We start from the raw sequence: 23,061 nt of genomic DNA on the forward strand, positions 1-23,061 counted from the left end.
ACACTCAACTTATCACCTTACCCACGCATCAGAAGGGTAGAACCTTAGACTGGCTCGCTACCCACAACTGCAACATCGCCTGTAAGGACCCCCAACCTCTCATTTGGACTGACCATCTCCTACTTTTATTTGACATTAGCACCAACAACCCGAACCACATACAGTGCCCCCCGGCACCAGCATGTCTGACTAGAAATAAGCGCAACATTACCGTAGAAACCCTCATTCCACTGGTTCTACCTACTCTCAACACGATCCCTGAAACATCGGACCTCAACCTACTTGTAGACACTTAGAATGACGCTATGACCAAAGCCATTGACATCATTGCTCCCCTAAAATTACGTAAAGGTAAACCTAGAGCCAATCTTAACTCTTGGTACACACCGGAACTTAAAACACTAAGAAATAAGAAAACTAAAATGGAAACCCTTTGGAAAAACGAATCCATCCGAGGAACACAAAATCAATCTCACCAATGCATCCTCCCTCTATAAAAAAGAAATAATTCGCACCAAAAAGGAAGCTTACAATGTAAGAATAAATAATGCTAGCTCTAGTACTAAAGAACTATTTACTATCTTGAAGGTGCTAAAAAACCCCAATCCACCTATGGACATGTCCGTGAAGGACCAACTATGGTGCACTAGCATCCAAAACGCCCTTGCGAATAAAATCACTGGCCTGCAAACGAAAATTGAAAACAAAAGACTACAACTTTCCAATAGTAACATACCCACCCCCAGTTCACCTACTACGTCCAACACCAACTATGGCTTCACCTTCAAAAAGGTAACTGCACTAGAAGTGCAAAAAATTATAACTTCTCTCAAACCGTCAAACTGTAAAGGGGACAGCTGTCCCGCACAGATCATAAAAGATGCAGCGAGAGACCTCTCCCCATTTATTTCTAAACTTATAAACGTATCATTCTCTACTAACTCAGCACCTAACAATTTGAAACAGTCTTGGGTCCTCCCTCTTCTAAAAAAACAGACTCTGGACCCAGCAATTCCTACTAATTTTAGGCCTATCACCACCGTTCCCTTCTTGCTAACAATCCTGGATAGAGTTGTTTACTTGCAAATCCAGAATTATTTAGAGTCCAACCAATTACTGGGACGGCGTCAATCTGGCTTTCGACCTCAGCAGGGAACAGAAACTGCCCTTGTTGATCTCAAAAGTCAGATTGACGACATTAAAGACAAGGGCAAGGCTGCTATCCTACTCCTCTTAGACCTCTCAGCAGCTTTCGACTTGGTTAACCATAAAATACTCTGTAACCACCTATCCTCTGCTGCCCATTTCTCCCCCTTCTGCTGTCAAGTGGATACAGTCCTTCCTGGCCAACAGAACCATGAGGCTCTTTTCCCCTGTGGCAGCAGCAGACCCCATCCCCATCACTTGTGGTGTCCCACAAGGCTCATGCGTTTCCCCTACCTCATATAATATCTTTACAAAGCCTCTCTTTGATAAACTGGATCGTCTGGGTGTCACTTACACAAACTATGCGGATGACACCCAGATACTCCTCACCATATCTGGCAATTACAATACTGGTGTCACCAGGATCAATGAAACTTTCTCTGTCATTCAGGCATGGATGGCCACACATGGCCTCTGCCTGAATGACGAGAAGACCGAATTGCTCATTGTTGGTTCACCTAACAACCTACAAAAACTGAGCCCTAACTACTCCAAAATCATCATTGATGGCAACACCATCCCTGTCGCCAAAAATGTGAAAACTCTTGGCTTCTATCTTGATGCCAACATCAACCTTACTAAGCAAGTCAATACTACCGCCTCCTCCACCGCCTACACAGGAAAACTAATTCGGGCCTGCAGACCTTTTCTCTCTACTAATAGTTGCCTTACACTAGCGAAAGCCCTCATACAGTCTAAGTTAGACTATTGCAACAGCATCTACCTAGGTTCCAACCAAGCTATAATTAGTAAACTCCAAGTCATTCAAAACAATGCGCTACGAGCAGCAATAAACATTCCTAGGCGAGAGCATATCTCTGACACCAGAATCACATGCAAATGGCTTACCATCCAACAATAAATCGACCTAAAAACTCTCTGCCTCACATACGAAGCCCTCAACCACCTAGCCCCCCCTTAACTTACCAATAAATTGACCTGGAAGCAGTCTATCAGAACTACTAGATCTTCCAACACCCTATGTCTCATGGTGCCCAGATTTACCTCTAAAAGAGCCGGAGGCTCTAGCTTCACTGTCCTCGCCTCCCAACGCTGGAACTCACTGCCACGAAACATTAAGTGGGCCAATTTCCTCCAATCCTTCAGGAAACTTGCCATTGGATGGCTATTGGCACAAAGTCAATTAGTTTGCTAGACACAGCTATTATCTGTATATACTGTACATGAATCATTTATGTCTTTAATGGATGTCTTCATTGACACTGCCTGTACTCTCTGTATATAACCTTTGCTAAAAAAATATCACTGTCAATTACCATGTATTGTGCCTTGTAACATGTACTAGCGCCCATTTACTCCTGGGTCCGGAGCGCTATATAAATAAAATAAACAAACAAACAAACACACAGGACCCTCCCATGCTGATAGTCAAAGCGGGGAGAAACGCTTGGATAACATGGTGCATTTTACAAGACCTTCTTGAAAAACAGTGTAAAAAGCCATACAGTGTGCAATTGGTTTTGCATGGTAGCTGTGAGAAACCTGAGGGTATTCTCCCAAGCAGACCTCAAGAATCCCTTATTCAGTTGGCCAGAGAAGGGTTGACACTCTCAAATCACAACCCTGGGGGGCGGATGAGCAAGAGAGGATCACCTCGATGGGTAGCCCGGGTTTGTCCTCGGGAGAACAACCCAGGTGAGACATTGTATTATATCTGCGAAGAATGAGAGGAGGACGGGATCCCCGAGAACCTTTTTGGGCTATACCACATCTGCCTCTTTTCCTACCAATGAATCTCTCTTTCCCAGATCCAACAAACCCTCTGTATATAAGAAATCCCTTAGGAGAACAAACCCTGTTGCACTCGGAAGCTATCTCTCCCAGAATCCCTGTTTTCCTGTGTCCTACCCGAATACTCCCAGTTGTTCTTGTCCCCCTCCGTCTTATTATTTCCCAAACTCCCAATCTGTTGTGACAAAACACTACCCTTCCCACGATCTCCCCTATTCAACTCACAAACCACACAAAGCTCATCTTTCTGAATTTACCGACCACCCCCTTCTCTATAACACCTTTTCTCCATCGTACCCCGTAGGATAATCAAAGGTTCTACCCCCCTCCCCTTTCCGACACAAACACTTCCCTACACCGTGACAGACAATGGACTAACACCCGAGCCATTTAACTGACATGTCCCAACACAAGGGTCAGGCAGAGTCAGGCAATTGACAATAACTACACACACCTGACGGCCCTTTCCCTTCCCCACAGGGATAAGCAGAGCACGAGAGCACACTTTGAGCAAGGCCGAACGCATGAAGAAGCAGCTATTCTGGAATACTAGTTCAAATGGAGATGGGAGGCGGAGAGACCTGGAGGGACGACGAGGAGGGAATTGCCCTTGCCCTTTTCAAATCAGACGCGCAGAGCATCCGAAAGGGAAATCATAAGACCGGGAAGTACATCTTCGTGTGTGGTGTGACAGGTGTCAACGGCACACAGGACCTTCCCGTGCTGATAGTCAAAGCGGGGAGAAACGCACGCCAGTGAGGTGCCGTCCTTGACTCCCGAGACAAGAGACTCCAACAGTTCAGCACAGCCAGTGAGTCTGAGAAGACAGATAGTGAAACCGAACTGTGCTGGGCCCAATGTTGCAGGCAGTAACTTTGTTGAACAAAGAACTTGTGTAATTGAACTTTAAAGAAACCCTAGTAAAACATCCAGAAGCAGAGTGGTCAGGTGTAACGCTCACCTGATCTCGCAGAGGCGCCGGTCTTGACTGGGCGACTACCGTATCTTCAAAGGTGATGTGTAGCACCCGGTTGGCTCTTTGGGCTGGACCTCTGTGCACTGTATGCCTGACGTGTATAGTAAGATGTCTGCAGATAGAAAATAAGGGGTTAATGAACTGGGGTTATTGGGGTGTCCCTATCTCTTTCCTCTTCTCCTCTCCTGTAGACCCCCAAAGGTTAACGCTCTCACCTTAGGTAAGTGAATGCCGAGCTCTCCATCTGCCTCGGGGCAGGGTGCTGTAACCAGTTTCTTCACTGGATAGGTAGCGCAGGCCTCTTGACTTCAGAGGACTGCTGTCCGTCGTTTACTGCACGAACGGTAAGTTTTGAGTCATTCAAATGTCTGTAAAGTCTTTAGTAATGATGTCTCTTGTTTTGCAGGGTTCCGGCGATGGCGGATGACGAGCTGAAGTGAGTTGAAGATGGAGCCCGTGTGATGAATAGAAGCGCCTGGAAGCACGTAAGTAAGCGCTTGTTGCCTGCTTCACGATGCGCTCTAACTGTCTTTTTATTTTGCAGGTACGAGTTCGGAGCGGCTGCAGGGTGCCGGAATACCCACTGGATTAGATGTGGAAAGGAGTAATGGCACGTGAGTATTAAAGTTCCCCAATGTCTTAAACGCACCTTGTTTTGTCTTTCAGATGCGGGATGCAGCGCCGAAGGCCTCCGGAGCGTGCGAAGAGTTGGTAAGCTTTTGTCTTTCAGATGCCGGAATGCAGTGTGAAGACCTCCAGAGCGCACAAAGAGTAGGTAAGCCTTTGCCTTTCAGATGCCGGAATGCTAACCTGTTCTTCCTTGTCTTTATAGGTGTTGCTGAAGACTGGATTCAGGATGGTAAGCCTTTGCCTTTCAGATGCCGGAATGCTAACCTGTTCTTTCTTGTCTTTATAGGTGTTGCTGAAGACTGGATTCAGGATGGTAAGCCTTTTTCCTTAGGCCCAGGACCGGATTCAGAAGACACGATGAGCGTTCTGCTGCAGAGGTTGCAGAATAACGCAAAGCAAGATTCATCCACCGGGTGTGGTTTAAATAGCCTCCTGTAGTGCTTCGGTGTCTCCTTCCACATCCACGCCTAGGTAAGAAAAGAGTTCCTGCTTTCCAGAAGAGTTCCAGTGTTCTGAATCTAGGGACTGGCTCCAGCCCCACCCAACAGGAAAAGTAGTTCCAAACAGAAGGGGATCAGAGGCTCAACTGGCAGGCAAGTAAGCAGCATGGTCTGCTGCAGGTAAGTCCACCCAAGCATTATGAGCCCGGCGCTTCCAGCGCTGGGACTGGGCATATTTATGAGCCTGGTGCCACTGGCGCCAGGACTGGGTCCAAAAGGTCCCAATTGGGACTGGTTGGCACTCGGAACCTGGGTTATGGATCTGCTTCCAAGGGAGTTGGGAAAACCCTGACCTTTTGGAAGCAGAGATCATGACATCAGGTGTCGGGGGGCCGCTCATTCGAAGGACTCTGACTAAAACCTTTGTGGGGTTGTGTTGTTTTGTTAAAACTACGAAGACCAAGAGGCCTTAGGAGAGGCTAGTGTAAAGTGTCAAAGTGGTCAAACGAGGGTCGAGTAAATCCTCTCGTACTCTCGAAAGTATTTGACACATGAGAGAAAACTGTTTGACCTGCGAACCCGACAGAAGGATGCCTACAAATCAGGGTAACCAGGGACACACCCGAGAACCAGGTATTAAAAGAACAGAGTCTGTGAGAGTCCCAGTCTTCCATATTTTACGGAAGAGAGCAGTGTGTTTTTTTTGTTTGCTCTACATTCAGCAAGAACAGTGGAGTTTCTTGCAGCCTACACCTTTAACAAGTGGGCTGGACATAAATACACTGTAATGGTGCGCAGCGCTGCATAGAGTCCTGAAGAGTTCCAGTCTTCCAGTCTCCCAGCTTTTGCAGCGCTGCAGCTCCGTGCGACTGTTTGATTGCCTGTTAAGCCTGTAAGCATTTCGGGCAAAGGAGAAGTGGAAGTATGGTGATGAGAACTGACCATGGTGTAGGAAGACTGAACACACGATTGAAGCTAAGGACTTAGGAAAGTGAGATGCAGGAGAGTGTATCTGGCGAGAAGACATCGGAGGGTGACGCTGATGCCGACGTTAATGAGACCCAGACTTCGCTCAACTTCAAAAAACGGCAACCTCGGACATCGGTAACACCAGCAAGACTTGAAATCAACACTGATATCGAAACCACTGAAGCAGAAGTCGACACGGAACCTGTGAGTAGTCCGGGAAATGTACTGCTGGGGGGAGAGCAAACAATAGCGATTGCGACAGAAAACCTAGAAACTTTGGTCCAACAGGCTGGCGTCCTTGGAAAGCAAAATGAAAAATCCCCCGAAACAGGAAAACGCAAGCCGATTCACAATCCTTTGATCTCAAGTGACCCGGATCATGGAAGTGAGTCTCGAAAACTCACACTCAATACTGAACCTAACCCAAATACATCTGAAGAGGGACAAAACATATTCAGAACACTGAACAAAGATAGAACGTCCTTGGCAGTTGAAATGTATGACATTACTGATGTGGAGCTGTTAGTAGTAGAAGTTGAGACCGACACTTCATTGAAAATATTTCAGATACTGGCAGAAATGAAGACCGGATTCAGGGGAGAGCCAAAGACTTCACAGATGTGTCAGCAGGTCACAACCATAGCATAACAACAAGGTCAGAGTCAGAGTTAGAACAGTCTTGCAATCCGATAAATAAGGGTGAATTTAGAAATGGACCGTTCTCCCCAATATGCAAACAGTGGGGCGAACAAGACGAACAAAGAAGTAAACAAAAAGATCAGATCCAAGGATCGTCTGGAAAGTGGAAAGAGCCAGCGACGTGGAAAATCGTAAATGGAGGAAAATGTAGTCAACCAGGGATAACCCCAGCGCCGGCACGAGAATCACAAACATTGCCCAAATCAAAGGGAAGGGCTGGTACCCGAAGAAATTAAAGAACTAGAGTTAGGGAACACATTTTTTAAGCAAATGGAAAGAAAAAGAAGGCAAAGAGAAACTCTGACAAAGAGAAGACAGAAGGAGGGCTTAATAATAACACAACTAAGGTCCCTCAAGGTGTTGAAACAAGACTTGAAAAAGGGGGGTGTTCACCAAAATCAAGACAAGGCCTCTGAGAGTCAGATAGACCAAATAAAGGGCAAAGAGAATACCAGCATCACACATCCAACTACAAAAGAGGCAGAGAGAAGTCCATGGAAGAAAGGAGCAACAACAAACATCTTCCACAAGCTGCCGGGGTCCAAATACATAATAATGTAATGGCTGCACTGAGGATCTCCATGGCGCCATTAACAAAACTCTATGAAAGCATCAATGAGAGTGTGAAAGATAACTCCTCCTTATTAGCAATGATTCACTCCAAATGTATTTATTTGGAGTTGTTTAAATCACAACTACAAGAAATGATTAATCAGAAAGCAGAGAATACTAAAATCATGGCACAGAAGACTTGGGAGCCTAGCGGGAAGTGGACACAACGACAACTCATTAATGATGGAAGCTCTCTTAGACTTTTTAAAATGGATAAGAAAACAAACTGAAAGAAACGAAAGAGAAGAAACACTAAAGCGGAACAAACACAGAACTGAAGTTTTTAAAGAAGCGATGCTCAGAGAGACACAGAAGAAACAGGAAATTGTCATCAGAAACACTGACGACATAGAGGCGAAGGCAAAACAAGTAAATTCCAATTTACAGACATTATTGCCAAGAACTACCCAACATAAAGATGTGCAAAATCCACGATTGACCATGCAGAAAGGAGGACAATATGCAATATTCCAAAAAATTCAAACATGTCCAACAATGGAAGAAACTGACTAACAAAATCAGAGTGGTAGAATGACCATGCAGACTAGAACAGACATAGTAACAGAGGTAAAAAAAAAGTACAAAAGTAAAAAAAATCAAAGGATATGAAATCATATTCCAAATCTAAAGCAACAGGTTCCCAGGCTTTTTTAAGACACAAATCAACGACTACAAGGGTCATAAACAGTACTGTGGGCTCAAGTAGGCTCTTGATAGATAAAAAAAAGTTATAGAACAGACCGCTGATTTGATCGACCTATTGGAACACTCGGTCCTATCATTGGAAGGCGACTCTCAAATGTCGGTTGATGAGGTAGAGCGAGATTTGATCCATGATGCATCCTTTTATATTGAAGGGAATGAAGAACCACAAGAAGAAATGGTGCTACCGTTGAGAAACAAAGAAAAAGTTGTGAAAGGACAACGAGAAGAAAAAGAAAATAGGAGCAGAGGAGACGGAATTGAAAAGAGAAGAGTACTATTCGATCAAAGGGTCTTGTTAAGCCCATTCCTCACTCTCTCTGAAAAAAGGAAATAAATGGCACACAAATAAGCTAAATAGTGAAGAAAGAAGGAACATTGACCACAGTCCAGAAGAGAGATCAAAAGATCAAGTGTGGAATCCAAGAAACCCAAAAAAAGGAAAACATGGTCAAACAACAGGAAATAACTCAAGAAGTCACACTAATGTAATTAAAGGAACACAGAAATAGACACTGTTAGAAATTATTTTTAAGGGTGACAATGAGATCAACTTAAATCGAGCAAATGTAATGAAGTTGCTGCATTCAGTTGATGGATTACAACAAGTTGACTCAGACGACATTGTCATAGTTGAGTATGTTGACAAAGAGCGAGTTGACCAGGTCGTACTGCACATGAAATCAGAAAAAGTTGCAGACAAGTTAGAGCAAAGAAAGATCTGCAGCGTAATGGTTATGACCTTAGAGAATACGAAGTAAACAATCATGGGAAGGAAATAGAAGTGGAAAAAAATAAACAAGAAAACACTATGGAAAATGGAAACAAAGAAAAAAAGAATGAAGCTCTTACAAGATTTAGGGTGGTAATTGAATCCCTCCAAGAATCAAGACCTCGGATCTGAAAAAGAGAAAATAAATCTAAGGAAGAAAACTGGTCATGGATAGCAATATCCCCGGCAGGACAAAGTACTGAATGGATCATAAAGAACAACGATGTGAGGAATAATGCGTGGATAACCTGGAACACAAGAGGATTGAAATACTTGTTTAATTAGACCTTGGCTTTTGCAAAGGAGGTGGAAATAATTTGCCTCCAAGAAACTTGGTTACAGACGTGTCCGGTCTGTCAGGGTTTCGGTACAAGGATTAACCCAGCATGCAAAGGTGAAAATGGAAGACCATTTGCAGGCCTGCTAACAATGGTTAAACATTCTAGTGATATGTCAATACCCAGTAGTGAAAACCTGAATCGATACGCACAATGGTCGGTCATAAAAATGGCATCTCAGATAACAGACACACAGAACCTACTAGTTATAAACATCTACTGGAATCCAAGAAAAATCAAAACAGCAGCCCTCATACAATGCATAGGGGCACTAATTGACCACACGCAAAATCAACTGTTTAATCCACTAATATTGATTGCTGGAGACCTTAATATCAACTGTTTGGCCCAGTTTGGTCTGCCTAAAATAAAGGGGGAACCAACACCAGGTGTTGTCAAATAAAGCACAATGGTCAAACTTAATGTACTCATGGAACCTTCACCTGTTGAATGGTCAAACCACGGCAGATATCCCAGGAAAAGCAACATGGTCAAATGGTATTCTTGTATCCACATTGGATTACATCTACGTGTCAAGGAACCACCTGCATAAAATTCAACTGTTAGACGTGCTAGAAATTAAATTCAGTGCTCACAAACCACTGAAAGTAACATGGGAAGCAATGGCAAAGAACTTGCAAATAAACCCAGTTCCTGGAATGGAAATCAATCAAGGCTTTAACGTCTAAAACTAAGACAGCGAGACGTAGAACAAATGAAAAAGAAGTTCTTAAACCTAATAGAGAAATCTACTAATAGCAATGACTAATGAGTATAGAGTAGTAAGAACTGGCTTGAAACAACCACTTTTACCTCCCAAATATCTCTATAGTAAGGCAGTGGTAGAAAAAAACTTCTCAAGATGCATCAGAGATGGAAAGAATGAAAGGTATAAGATCACTAAAACAACATTATAAGAACTGTTTGACGCTTTTTTAAAAGAAAAGGGATCAAGAGCAAGGAGAATGCATGTTAAGAGCAATGAAAGATAAAACAACAAAATAATCTTGGGCACTAATAAACGGCATAACTTTAAATCAACAAAGCCGACTGAGTAATGTAGTCCCGGTATAAAGATGGATTGAGCATTTCTCTAATCTCTTTGGTTCCGATGAAAATGGGACGATAATATAACAGAACCTGAGTCAGAAACAAAGTGGGAGCACGGGCTACCGATAGATGTGATAAAATCCAAATTAACAAATTAACAAATTCAGCAGCAGCCGGACCAGACAACATTTTCGACAATAACGCTAAAAGACAATGGGGATCATTACGAGGTTGGAGGTAAGGGAAAAACGATGCCGGTAAAGGATTACCGGCATCGCTTACCGCTCCGGGCTATTACGACCCGCCAACCCACTATTAGCTGCACCGTAAATAACGGTGCCTCTAATAGCGGCATGGCGTAAACAGGAGGACATCACAAGTCAGGCAGACATGCAAATATCAGCCTACTGAAGCCCGAAAATTACCTTACCGGCATGGAGTAAATACCGGCATCGCGGACCACCCGTAAACGGCCATGTGCAGTGTTCCCAACTACCACAGGTGCACACAATCAGCACTGGTGGAGGCAATATAGACTGGGCCAGCACAAAAGGAGCACACCCCACCCCTTCCCACACCCAGTCACACACCAAAATGATTCCAATAGTACTAGCAATGCTGGGGCTGGAGGACATAATTGCAGTGGAACTACAGCAACAACAACAACAACAGGCAGCACAGAGGAGACACAGGAGGAAGAGGAGGGTGAGGCAGGCCCAGCATGCCCCACCAGTGCAGCCAGTGGTACCACGCAGGCAGCCCCCAATCCCTCGCATCAGAGCCAGTCCATTCAACCTAAACCCTGAGCAGATAGGCACCCTGTACCATCTTGACCGGGACACCATCACCACCGTTGTGGACATGATACATGACGACATTGTCAGCCTCATTGAAATATGCACCGCCATCCCACCTCAACTGAATGTAGTGTCTGTGCTCCACTTCCTGGCCACAGGCACCTACCAGCACACAGTTGGGCACATGCATGGCATATCACAGCCATTATTCTCACATTCGCTGAACCAAGTGCTCGATGCCCTCCTGAAGCACACAGGCGAACACATTTTCCTCCCATGGACAGCCCAGGAGATCTCCAACACCAAAGTTGGTTTCCATTCACTGGCCGGCATCCCTGGTTGCATTGGTGCAATCGACTGCACCCATGTTGAATTGGTGGTCCCACATGCCATGGAGGCAATGTACCGCAACCGTAAATTATACCACTCCATGAACGTCCAAATGGTATGTGACTCAAACAAGATCATCACACATTGTTGTGCCCGATTTCCCAGATCAACCCATGATAAAATGGTCCACGATACCATGCTACATGGCGCGACATGCAGGGCAGAGATCCTGGCTTCTCGGTGAGTTGCATGTCAGGCTCATGGCATCGCGATGTGGGTAGGTGATTGGGGGGTGAGATGCATACTTCACCTGGCTAAGATGGGGGGGAGAGATGCATACTTCACCTGGCTGAGATGGGAGGGAGAGATGCATACTTCACCTGGCTGAGATGAGGGGGGAGAGATGCATACTTCACTGGGGGAGATGGGAGGCGGGAGATGCATACTTCACCTGGCTGAGATGGGGGGGAGAGTTGCATACTTCACCTGGCTGAGATGGGGGGGATAGATGCATACTTCACCTGGCTGGGATGGGGTGGGGGAGTTGCATACTTCACCTGGCTCAGATGGGGGGCAGAGATGCATACTTCACCTGGCTGAGATGGGGGGGAGATGCATACTTCACCTGGCTGAGATGGGGGGGGGGGAGAGATGCATACTTCACCTGGCTGATATGGGGGGGGAGATGCATACTTCACCTGGCTGAGATGGGGGGGGAGAGATGCATACTTCCCCTGGCTGAGAGTACCTGAGAGGATGGACCATGCTCATACCCCAAAGCAGGCCAGACTTCACCTGACACCTGACCCCAAAATGCAAGACGTAAGCTGCCCTACCATGAAAATGATGTAGTGTTACAACCATTCCATAGCCATCAACCTGTACACTGCACATAATCAGACCGTAGCCCCCACAACACAATAATGCAGCGACAAGCAGTTAGTATGGCTAATGCACAGCACCAAATACCATCATCAAGAAGGACAGTTCTCCATTACTGCATACAAAGGAGTCACATGAGGGCAAAATACATGAACACACTCCAACACCAACACAGAGGCCCACCAAAGTAGCATGTCCACATCTGTTGTGCAGAGTGATATCATCATGAGTCTGCCATCAACGGTGACACGATGAAAGCATACAATTGACCACACGGCACCCAGATCATGGCAACAACCGGTGTGGACTACCACAGTGCATGGGCACTCACAAGGAATAGGACACCCCTACACCCACTAGACGATGCCATGCACATCTGTCGATCTAATGAATACACACATTGCAGCAACGTCATGAGGCTCTATTTATGGATATGTGGGTGCCAAGAGAAAATAAATGCATGCTATGGTGTCATTGATACAAGTTCCATATGATGTGATCACTTACGCACACCAGTCAATCAGATGGATACACACATTGTAGTTACATTGAGTAGCTCTATTCATGCATGGATATGAGGATGCAAACAGGAAATAAATGCATGCTATTGTGTTATTGATCCAGGTCCCATTTGATGTAACCACTTATACATTACCATTGTTGCACACATGCAGGTGATGCAGGCTTTCCCTTGAAGAGGTGGCTCCTTACCCCAGTCCGGAACCTGCAATACAGGCACGAAGAGGACTACAATCGTGCGCATACACGTACCCGTGTGGTGATTGAGCAGACATTTAGCCTTTTGAAGGCATGGTTTCGCTGCCTCAGCAGGTCTGGTGGGGCACTCCTGTACGGGCATGAGAAAGTGGGCAAGATCATCATGGCATGTGTCATGCTACACAATATGTGCATCAGACGGAATGTGCCTCTACCCCCTGACGCTGAACTGCAACCACCTGACGATGAGGATGAGGAGGGTGGAGATGGGGCTGCACTTCAGGGAGGCCGCGATGCACAGGAGGGACGTGCCATGCGTCAGTCTTTGACAAACCAATGTTTCTAGCACACATGGATGGGGAGTGTGACATGTAGGTGGGACTCAGGGCACTGGGTGTGTCAGGGACATGGACACTGTAGACTGTTCACCAATAAAGCACACGTACACAATAAACAATGTCTGCTCATTTGAATTCTGATTTCACAACAAGTGTATTGAAGAAATGTAACATATTTAGTGCAGAAGCCCTCCACCTCACACACCCTCACCCTTTCCCCCTCCCCCGCAACTTCCCCATACACCCTCTCCCCCTCACCTTCCCCCCTCACCTTCCCCACACATGGTGTGCACTTGCATGCACCATTGTTCATCAGGAATTTGGATTGCCAGGCTGCACCTACACCCCTTTTCCACTGGCAGCATCAGGTGGATCCCTGTCTGACTTGCGCACATTCCTGACAGACCTACGCAGTGGGCTGGTCTGTCTGGAGCTGCTATTTGAGGAGGTCTCTGGTTGTTGAACCACCTGTGTGGGAGGCAGGGCCTCCAATGCTGACACCATTTGGGTGAGGACCTGCCTCACAGCCGCCATTTCACTACATATGTCTTTGCCAGTGGACTCAATGGCAGATTTGAGGGATGCTGTGCATTCCCTTATTTCCTCCCTTGCCTGGCCACATTCGGTTATGTGCTGGGTCAGCAGCCCTGTCAGCTCCTCCTGGCGCTGTTGTATTGCCCTGATGCCCTCCTGCCTGTCCCGGACACTGGCCAATGTTGTTGGTGCATGCGGAATGGTTGGGCCCTCATGCATGCTCCCCATGGGGCTGAAGCCTGGCCAGGACTCCACTGCAGACAGCTCATGGCTGCTGGCATCCTGATTGCTGGGTGGGGAGTGTTGGGGTGACTGCTGGGGGCCTATACCAGTAGGTGTTCCGGGTGTCGGTGTGTATAGTTCATCATCAGACACAGCTGCCGTGGCAGCTGTCCCACCAACGGTACTGCTTGCAGCAGAAACTGTGCCTTCAACCACTGCCTCCTGTGTGGATGTGGCTGGTGGGGGTGCTGTGGTGGTGTCAGTGATGGAGAGTTGTGCTGTCGGATCCCGTGTTGTGTTGGGCTTGCCCAGTAGTCCAGGTTGCCCTCTTCCCCTGGATGTTAAGGGACGGTTTGCTGGTGCCATGCTCCTAGACCTCTTGGCTGGTGTTGCAGCGTCCTCCCTGGGGTCCTGATCGTCACTCTCAGAATGTGTGCCTGTGGGGGACCAAGAGAGGGAGTCCATTAGTGATGGGTCTATATGCATCAGGCATGCATTGTGGTAGCTGCATTTCTATGGAATGGCAGGTGATTGGCATTGGGGTAGTGACATACGGGTTGCTTGCCTTTTGGGTGGGTTATGCATGGATGCGTCTGGGATGAAACATATATGGGGTGCATCATGCATGGGGACAAGATGGTGCTGTGCACTGCCTGTAGGCAGTCTTGCAAAAATGTGTCTGGTGGACCCTGCTTCCCATCATTGCACTGTCACTTCAGGGGGACATCATTGTGTAGTTCTTTACAGTGTTTCATTTGGGACACCTGCCTGCATCAGCCGATGATGGGGCTCCACGCTCCATATCCCCCACTCCTTCGATTGCCTCCATCCCAATGGTTCTTGCACAGATCTCCTCCCAGAGTTGCATCTTTATGGGGGAGGCCGCACCACCACCTGTTGCCATCCCCAGGTTATGGTTGGCAGAGATGATGATCCGCACGCGTAAGCGCAGGCCGTCCCAGCGCTTCCGGACATCTTTAACTGTGCGCGGGGTGGTGCCAACGGCACTCACTTTCTGCGCCACCTCCGCCCATATCTCTTTTTTGCGCTGCACTGCAGGTCGCTGCATGTTAGTGGAGAACACGACATCCCCATTTTCTGCCAGCATCTCTGCCAGCATGTTGAACTCCTCTTGTGAGAAGCGCTCCTTGCGCAAGTGTTCAGCACTTTTATTAAGGGCTTTGGGCATTGTGAAATGCTGCAGGTATATGTTGGGACAGGTATGGTGGTGATATGTATCCTGGTTACAGAGGATGGCAATGGATTGTGTTTTTAAAGATGGCCGCTGTGCTCTTTCCTGTGCGATGACGCTACTTCTGGTTCCGCTTATTAGCGGTCACCGCTAATAGCCGTCACCACTAATGCCGGTGGCATAGATGGCGGTGGAGCAATCTGCGCTTCGCGCAATGCCGGTAAAGGCGATTTTTTCGCCTTTTAACAGCAGGGCGGTAAGTTCGTTACTGGCATGGCGCAAAGCTCGTGCCCGCGTACTCGTAATGGCCCTCTAATAGCGGCCTTGAAGCAACACGGACACTGTATTTGCTCCATGCTGGTAAGGGCCGTTACTTACCGCCCACCTTGTAATGAGGCCCAATGTAGCAGAATGGGCTGAATTCCTGTTAAAGGTGTACGATCAAACCTCTACTTCTAAAAAATTACCAACATCGTGGACATCGGGAACAATAGTGCCAATTTACAAAAAGGGGCCTTGAGAACAACCGGCAAACTGTAGGCAATTTCATTGTTAGACGTACGGGGGAAAATCCTTGCATTGAACCTACAAGAAAGATTATCAGATTGGCGGATAAAAATAAGATCGTAGATCCAAGACAAACAGGGTTCACCAAACGGACTGGAACTGAACTGAATATATTCATGCTGTCACTACTAAAATGGAAGCGATAACATTTCAAACGAACCTGTACATTTCCTTTATCGATCTACAAGAGGCTTTTGACAGCGTGAATAGAGAGAATCTGTGGTCAAAATTGCAAAAATTGAGCTGCCCAGAAGACCTGTTAGAAATGATAAAAGCTTTTCATAAAAACACAACCACAAGAGTCCTGTTAATGCAAGAGGGAAAACTATCAAAGGAAATAAAGATTACGAAGGGGGTTAAACAAGGCTGCCCCCTCACAGAAACACTTTTTAAACTATATCTCGCAGATCTACCAGAGAAGACAAGAGATGATAAACTGACTCCACCAATCTTGAATAACTCCAAAGTCTCAACTATAGTCTACGCGGACGATTTGGTGATATTAGACCAGACTGAGAATGGCCTACAAAGGAGCTTAAAAATAATACAAACTTATATGGAACAGAACAACCTGAAAATAAACAGTGGGAAAACAAGAGTCCTAGCCATAAGGAACAAAAGGGTGAAAAATAAAAAATAATTCAAGTGGAAATTGGACGGGAAAGATCTAGAAACAGTGGAATCCATTAGATATTTAGGAGTTCTGTATAACATGGCGAGAAAGAAAATGTTTGGCAAATTGAACTGGTGAATAAAGTAAGAGCATTAGCAGCCCAAGGTGCGATCCTGTACTCACTCTATGGGAAATTCACGATAGCTCCTATAAGAGCCTTCTACCTACAAAAAGTGGTACCATGTCTCACGTACAGTGGAGAAGCAATGACTAACGTAGACTGGAGAATCTGGTCTAAATTGGAGAGCAAGTTCTGGAAAAGAGTACTGAGATTATTGTAAAGTTTGCCGTTGTAGCAATTAGAGCAGAATTGGGGCTACAATCCTTACACTCACTGATTGTGTGGAAATCAATTAATTTATTGAGAAAGATAATGGAAGGACATCCAGCTCTACCCTACTCCTTTTAAAAGTAAACGGAAAAGGGAAAGGAACTACATTGTTAAGTGAGTGGAAATCTAAATGCACAAAGCATGTGGAGTGGTTAAACTTGTCACTTGACTCGCTAGTGACTGACCCAGACAGAGTAAAAGAGAAACTGAAAAGTGCAGACTAGATTACCACGTAACAGGAACAATCAAAATACAAAAGGCTGGCTAATGGAGCAAACAATCAAAGAAAAAGGATTGAAATACCCAAATATTTACAACAGTTCCCCAGTACGTTCCACAGAGATAGATTATTGCGAATTAGATTAAATATCTATCAAACCAACGAATATCTGTGGAGAATGGGAAAAAGGGGAATAAAAGAAGGGAAGTGCAGGATGTGTTGCGCTGAAGATCAAATTGAGACAGTAAAACATCTGATGACAAATTGCAAGGCCTTGACAGAGATGAGAACGTTGTTCTTGGCAAAATATTTCAATAATGAAACAACTGAAACAGCAGAAGAGTGGTGGTTAACGTTTCTATCAGGAGAAAAAATTGGACTCACCTGCGTTGGAATTTGTTTTTTGGAAGAAGTGATGAAAAAAACTGACAGATGAAACTACTACTGGATAACAGAATCTATAAAAACCAAAGAGAAATCGCTTCACCTAAGAGAAAAGGACGGAATGATGTTTCTCTTTTTAAGGAATTGATATTAATAAAACATTAAAAGAACTGTGTGAACCTGGCAAAACCCAAGTGATGCAAGTCATGAACCGTGAACAGGAGCATTTTCCAATGCATTTTATGCCGCCTTTGAACCATGCCACAGAAAGTATATACAGACTGGCTGTGCACCATAAGTGTAATTACTAGCTAGACTGGCCAACATTCAATGAAGTTCAGTCTAGTCACCTGATAACACTTATGTTTTCTTTACCTTGGCCTGGCTGAAGTTAAGTGGGGCCCATTTTAACATATTGATTGGGAGCCCCCAATTGCTTAGAGCGGAAAACAGTCTGAGGTACCCGTTGGGTGCATACATAATAATGTAGACAAAGAAATACAGCCAGGCGTTAATAGCCGCCGATTATCACAAGATGGCCAGCCAGCAGGCAACTGAAACACTAAATGCCCACAGAAAATCGTGAAATCATTCTTTGTCAGCAAGTGGCTGATGTGGAGGAACTGGTGTTAAAAGGCAATGAGGTGTGAAGCACACCCTTGAACGCTCAGACCAGAGAGAATACAACCCGCTAGGGAAGAAAGGCCCAAGTCGATATTGTAAGGATAACAAGTTTAATCTAACACGCAGATGAGAGCAACAGAAAAGAACATTGCTGCTAACTTTCTGCCAAAAAGAGGTATAAGCAGAAACTTTTAAAGGTACACAGTGTCATAATGACGCAACAACATACAGTAAAAACATGCGCGCTGATTGGATGGACCCTATACAGATTTTGCCTTTATCCATATTGGAGGGCAGTTTATTGGTCCCAGCCCAGTCCATCCGTCTTCCATCACGTGGGTGCTGCGGGGCTCATCTTCTTCTAACGTTGAAGGTCGGAAAACAAATTAATTATACTGCTACGATACAGCTTGTTTATCACTGATACTGTGCACTTAGCAGGTCTTAAGATGGACACAAAGGAGGTTCTGGGGCACTCTAACCTTCACCCACACATTTCACTCACTACCTCGCGCCATCTGGCTCCAAGGTCTCTGCCATCGTTTTGCACTATTATTTATCCTTCCCAGTACCTGGCAAAACAAATCACACGATTGTCGCTTCAACGATATGCCCTGTTCATCTCCTTTGAACATTTCAGGACTTGTTACTTTGGGGTTTTTGGTGAAAGGGCACCTGGTGTTATGGAATTCTGGGATCTTAGAGTTAAGTCAGTTATATGGGCTATAACTCGTAGTCACTCGGGAATGGGGCGGGTCATGCTTTGGCCAACGTGAGATAACATGCACACCAGGCGTCAGTCACTGATCGCAGCCTTGTAGGTAGGGCACAATCCTCTTGGGTGAAAGACACATCGTTGCAACACTTTCAAGAACAATTAATAGACAGTGTGCTGCGTGGGGGTGCAAACTGTCCTCATGGGAGCTTGGGCATGACTGGAGATGTTTGTGGCCTCGTGGATTTGAGTCTAGTGCATATAATGCTGCATTTACAGTGCAAGCCTTCTATTCTACCTATGATTATTCATATCTATGCAAAATACTGATGCTACCCATGCCTTGGGCACCACCATATAGTTACACTATAATTGGTTATATTAGCACCGGGTCCTTCTGGACGGGTAGGCGTCCCTCTCACTGTCCCCTTTCCCACAGGCTCATCACAGTGCCTTGAATGCATTTTGTCATACTTTGAAGCGCCTGGGGGTGCGGGCTACCCCTTTCCCAACATTCCACCCTTTTGTTATGTTTACTGTAACAAATTCTGGAATAGTTCTTCGCTACCACTCCCCAGTTTCTACATCCACATATGGCTTATTCCTTTTTACTGGCACCCACGCCCTGCACACTAATTGCAAACACTCCCCTCTACATGCATACTCTTCAGGTGTGCAACTCATGTAAATACATCTCCCCTCCCCCGCCAGGTCCACCCAAACCTCTGTGTAATTTTCTTGGTCAGTATGTGGGGAAATGTTAGTGTGGTATAGAGGATTAACTTCATCTCCATATGGGATAGGAATATTTCATACTTTGTGCCACCCTGTGGGGCATGGGTTTGTACTTCAATGTTTTTTGTTTCATGAGGTGCTTTCGAACCCCCAATTGATACCATCATTCTTGCGCTATCAGGTGCCACAGTGCCACAGCATCGAAGAACCAGCTGACAAGTGCAGAAAATGACCAGGATGAACACAACATCTTCACGACTGCCCTAGCCACGATGGGGCCCAGTTAAATGTCATATTCAGCCAATCACTGTCCTGAATTCCTCCCTCTTTCATGCCTACACCCAGGCCATATAAGGCTGCAACAATGTGGGATAATGATGCATTTTCTTTGTTTCCTGGAGGCACGAATGTACAACAGGAATCGCCAATTTTTCTGCAAACCCCACCCTCCATCGATATTAACATGTCCAGCACATAGCGATTTTGCATTGTCATAAATCTTAATGCCCGCAACTCGACCTTGATTACGTTGAACCCTCTGTGTTGTTCGCAAGCTGAGTTTTTCGACGCTTGGCGTCGAGGATCGGGGGTGGTGTCCCTGTCCTTCGAGCGTGGGGCCTCGCTGGCTTTAACTGCAGGCTCCGACTCCTGGAGCGCGGCCTGGGGGTGGAAGTCGTCTTCGTCTTCCGACGATCGAACTTCTGTTAGCCTAGGGAGCGAGGCACTCTTGACAAGAGTGGATGATTGCCTGGTGTCATGCGGCGATCTTGCTCGAGAGCGCCCAGAGGACACCGAATCAGACCGTTCTGTTTGTGCCTCTTTCCGAGAACTCGACATCGTCGAGTCTCGGTTGGACTTAGTGTGTTTAGTGTGTGTAGTATGTGAAGCGCTTGTGTCGCCGGGGGTCTTCCCCATAGCCGCCCTGCCGGACGACCTTCCGACGTCGGGGACCTGTGCTCGGCTGTCTTTCGACGCCGTAATGCCCTTGCCGTCCGAAAGTACGGCATCGCTGCCATCGCTGAAGGCGCCCTCCGCTGCCATGGCCGTCTGCCTGGCGTGGTGGGCCCAACGCTTCGTCGAACGGTCCTTAAGTGTCTTAGGTTTAAACCTACTACACGCTCTGCAGTTCGCTTCGGGGTGGTCCCTCGGCAAGCAGAGATTGCACGTGGCGTGCCTGTCGACCCAAGGGTATTTGCGATTGCACTTGGGGCAGAATTGAAAAGGGGTACCCTCCATACGCACCTTGAGGCAGCGGGCAGTTAAGTGTAGGAAATGTATAAGGTGTACCTATATACCAAGAGTGTAGATTATGTACCACCCCCCACTCTCCCTACTTGCAGGGCCGAGGCCAGAGGCCTTCCAAGGCCTGGGCCGAGGCCAGCGGCCTTCCGAGGCCCAAATCCGTCGTGCAGCAGCCGACGGTCGATTTCTTCTCCAGCCGGCGTCAAGTGTCGAAGTTCGACGTTGGGGTGGGGAAGGATGTCAATAGACTAATCTTTTAAATTTTTAGCAAAAGTATGGCTAAGGCCAGGGGACTCCGCAAAATGCTTCCGACCAGTATGGCGGAAAAAAACAATCTGAGGATCCTAGACGCGTGAGGGATCTTGGGTACAGTGGACGTCATACTAGGGATAGTATTAATGGCACGCCCTGTGTCGACGCCCATTTTCGAGTTTCGAAAAACAAACTGTAATACTCCGCAGCTTCCACTAGATGTCGGCCTATGCACAGCATGTGATCTAAGCAGATTCCACAAGCCTCAGAAATATATATATATATAGCGGCGTTGGACTCCTTGGCCTCAGTTCCACCCTTTTTTCCTAGCATTCTGAAGCTGAGGAACCGTTGAACCAATGGTGTACTAGGAACATCCATCAGAAAGAGCATTACCAGGAGGTAAGTAATTTGTTCTTCTAATGGATTCTTTCCTCCCACGGATTCCTGATGTATGATAGTCTCCCAAAGAAGTACGTGAATCTGGAGGAGAGCAAGACCACCACCTAAATCAGAAAACTCTGGAGGGATGCCCTACCAAAACTAGCATCCTGGCACACAAGGGAATCCAAGTAGTAATGCTTAGCAAATGTGTGAAAAGATGCACATGTTGCCGCCTAGCAAATATCCAGATCAGGAACTCACCTATGCAGGGCAAAGGTGGCAGTCATTCCCTCTCGTAGAATGAGCACAGCCTTACCAGCCAGATCGTAGCATTCTGAGATGTAGAGAATGATCTACCTGGACAGGGTTTGTTTGGTCACAGCCCTGTCAGCACGAGAACCAGCCTAACCAACAAAAAACTGGCTATCTTTCCAAGGCTCTCCAGTAGAACAGATGTTGAACAGAACAGATGTTGAACTTAAGAGCACTTACTGGGTCCAGCCGATGGAATAATTCCTCTGCCTTCGAAGTGTTAGGCGGATGTAAAAACACAGGAAGATGGATCTTCTGAGAGATGAAAATCTGAGACCACCTTCGGCAGAAAGGAGGGTCTCTCTCAGCATCACCTTCTCCTTGGAAAAAAAACAAGGTAAAAGAGACAATGCCTGGAGCTCACTCATCCGTCTCATGGAAGTGATGGCCACTAGGAAAATCAACTTACAGTTAAGTTGTTGTTTGAAAACTTCATTCAGCGTAATCCTCTTTGGTGCAAAAATACAATAATATTAGATTTAAAACCACAATTCATGATATTAAAAGGAAATAAAACACTTCAATTGAGAAGAACCAATATACTCTGGAATTAATTAATAAGAGTTCCTTTAAAGAATGACAATTGATCAATAACGGTTCAAAAATTGAACACTTGAAATATCAAGATGGCTCAAATCCTCCCAGGCTTAGTATGAATAGGGGTTTGGCCCAGCTGCCAACTCGGCCTCCCACCTGAGCAGGACCCTGCACACTTTCAGACCTTAGTGGTGCAGCCATTTGGCATTGGCTGCAGCATGCACTCCCGGCAACAGTAAAGAGGCAAAAAATGATTCTGCTGAACTGAAAAGTCTGTATTCTTCTGATATTTCAGAAAGCAATGTGGAAGTGTTTTTAGAAATATAATTTGATCTTTTCCTCCTCTGTGGTTGCTGAAACTGTCCTTTTCCTAGCCGGATGTTGGGATCTTGCATGGGAACGAAGCTCTTATCTTCAGTTTCCACTGTGTGGAAACTCGTTGGCCCCTCTGCAGGCAGTACTCCCCCTTCAGGTGTTCTTCTGGGATTACTAATAGCGCTGAATGCAGTGTGGCCAGCAAACAACAGCCCCTCTACGATGCTGGGAGGTACAAGTAAACTTGTCAGCCACAGATCTAATAGTAATCTATCAGCCCCGTCATTCCTTTCTTCATATCTGTGATCAAGAGATTTTTAATAAAATGTTCATTTGTGCCAACAAAAACTGTACCTTTGCTGCAGAAACAGTGTCTATATTCTTCTTCCTTGTGCACGTGTACTGGCTTTTTCATCATTGCAATCCACATCAGTTTTGTGATATGCTCTGTCCAGATTTGCGCACAGAAGTTGACCGCTCTTGATATGTTTTCTTTGCTATATAATACCAGTCCTTCTGCCAAGCAAGGTAGTGTGACGTCCTGCCAGTTGTTATTGACATGTTTCTGCCCTTTTACCATTGGATATGGTAACTCCACACACTTTATATTTC

Source organism: Ambystoma mexicanum, chromosome 3q (genome assembly GCF_040938575.1).
Source record: "Ambystoma mexicanum isolate Mex_15411 chromosome 3q, UKY_AmexF1_1, whole genome shotgun sequence".
In the NCBI taxonomy this organism is placed as follows: Eukaryota; Metazoa; Chordata; class Amphibia; order Caudata; family Ambystomatidae; genus Ambystoma; species Ambystoma mexicanum.